Source organism: Pavona decussata, unplaced genomic scaffold, assembly GCF_977016875.1.
Source record: "Pavona decussata unplaced genomic scaffold, jaPavDecu1.1 SCAFFOLD_2785, whole genome shotgun sequence".
Taxonomy (NCBI): Eukaryota; Metazoa; Cnidaria; class Anthozoa; order Scleractinia; family Agariciidae; genus Pavona; species Pavona decussata.
Window position 1 is genome coordinate 1 of NW_028146276.1, and position 2,500 is coordinate 2,500.

General features: G+C 45.7%; 1 pseudogene; it reads right to left on the bottom strand.

The window, feature by feature from the left end:
- LOC146447099 (small subunit ribosomal RNA) lies at positions 1 to 1,505 on the bottom strand (annotated as a pseudogene; the record flags this gene model as incomplete).
- Between the last annotated feature and the right edge of the window lie 995 nt (positions 1,506 to 2,500).

Genomic DNA, 2,500 nt, shown 5'->3' on the forward strand with positions numbered 1-2,500 from the left:
CTCGGTGAAGGAGATACTCTTTGACATCGTCAGTGTAGCGCGCGTGCGGCCCAGAACATCTAAGGGCATCACAGACCTGTTATTGCCTTCCTGACTTTGGTTGCATACCAACAGTCCCTCTAAGAAGTTAACCGCGAATCGGGATTCGCGTAACTATTTAGCAGGTTAAGGTCTCGTTCGTTAACGGAATTAACCAGACAAATCACTCCACCAACTAAGAACGGCCATGCACCACCACCCATAGAATCAAGAAAGAGCTCTCAATCTGTCAATCCTCACTATGTCTGGACCTGGTGAGTTTCCCCGTGTTGAGTCAAATTAAGCCGCAGGCTCCACTCCTGGTGGTGCCCTTCCGTCAATTCCTTTAAGTTTCAGCTTTGCAACCATACTTCCCCCGGAACCCAAAAACTTTGGTTTCCCATAAGGTGCCAAAGGGGTCATCCAATAACACCCTCTGATCCCTAGTTGGCATCGTTTATGGTTAGAACTAGGACGGTATCTGATCGTCTTCGATCCTCTAACTTTCGTTCTTGATTAATGAAAACACTCTTGGCAAATGCTTTCGCAGTAGTTCGTCTTTCGTAAATCCAAGAATTTCACCTCTGACAACGAAATACGAATGCCCCCAATTGTCTCTCTTAATCATTACTTCGGTTCCAGAAACCAACAAAATAGAACCAAAGTCCTATTCCATTATTCCATGCTTACGTATTCAAGCGCTGGCTTGCTTTGAACACTCTAATTTTTTCAAAGTAAACGTCGCAGATCCTGAGCACACTCAGTTAAGAGCACACCCAGTCTTTGCGAGGAAGAACAGCCCGGCCAGTAACATACCTTGCGGCAGACCGGCCGAGCCATCCCGAAATCCAACTACGAGCTTTTTAACTGCAACAACTTTAATATACGCTATTGGAGCTGGAATTACCGCGGGTGCTGGCACCAGACTTGTCCTCCAATGGATCCTCGTTAAAGGATTTAAGTTGTACTCATTCCAATTACAAGACTTGTAAAAGCCCTGTATTGTTATTTCTTGTCACTACCTCCCCTGAGTCAGGATTGGGTAATTTGCGCGCCTGCTGCCTTCCTTGGATGTGGTAGCCGTTTCTCAGGCTCCCTCTCCGGAATCGAACCCTAATTCTCCGTCACCCGTTGCAACCATGGTAAGCCACTACCTTACCATCGACAGTTGATAGGGCAGAAATTTGAATGAAACATCGCCAGCGCAAGGCCGTGCGATTCGATCAGTTACTATGAATCACCAAATGACCGGGCAGAACCCGCATTGGTTTTTAATCTAATAAATACATCCCTTCCAGAAGTCGGGACTTTTCGCATGTATTAGCTCTAGAATTACTACGGTTATCCAAGTAGTAATGGTACAATCAAATAAACGATAACTGATTTAATGAGCCATTCGCAGTTTCACAGTACAAGTGCTTATACTTAGACATGCATGGCTTAATCTTTGAGACAAGCATATGACTACTGGCAGGATCAACCAGGTAACTATCCACCGCAGGGAACAGAAGTTCCTTGCTAAGCGGCCCCCCCTCCGCAGAGGGAGAGCAAGCTTTCTTAGATTTTGCCTCCACGGGGGGAACCCATGAGCCAAACGGACCACACGGTCCCTCGGTCAAGGGAAACCCCGTCTTGTTTGCCACGTCTTTCTCACAACTGGACCCGTGCACAGTTCAGGCATACCTGTCAGACTCGCCAAGCGAGCTGAAGGAAGGCAAGAAAAGTGCTTCTGCGAAGGAAAATATCCTCCTGCTCTTTTGTCTCTATCATTAGCCAAAGGCTAGCGTACACAACTTCCATCTACACTCTGCCTGCCACTACAGTGACAATGCTTTCGGGCATCATCTTTTCCCTCCTTCGAAAGGAAAGCTACAAGCCCAACTTTCCTTGCCCGTTAGTCAATTCTGCCCTCTATTTCTCCGCCTTGCCGCCGTGGAACATAAGGGACAGGGTTTTACTAGCCAGCTCCTCTCGGAACCTTTGCGACCAACCTGCCCACACTATAACCCCCAAACGCTAATAAGGAGACTGCATGATATGGTAGACAGAAAATAAAAACGCGAAAAAAATGAAATTTTGAAAATCGAACCCACAACCAGCCAAATCGTTTGTAAGTCATGCCAAATGACTGGTGACATCTTAAAAACCCATTGAAGCCACAACATCCCATAATTTCACGCTTTTAAAGATTTGTCACTATACGCACTGTAAGTACCTCACTAATTCTCACCTCAGATTTTACGGGAACATGTTCAAATTTTAACACGCCTCTCAGCACGACCAATTACATTAAAATTCATCGCAAAAGTCAGAATTCTCCAATTTTTGAAAAATTCACTATATTCACTGTAAGTACCTCGCTAGACAGTGGAGACCTCAGATTTTACGGGAACATGATCAACTTTCGACACACCTCTCAGCACGAGCAGTTACATAGAAATCCATCAGGAAAGTCGTGCTGTGAAGAGGTCTTTCGACTAAG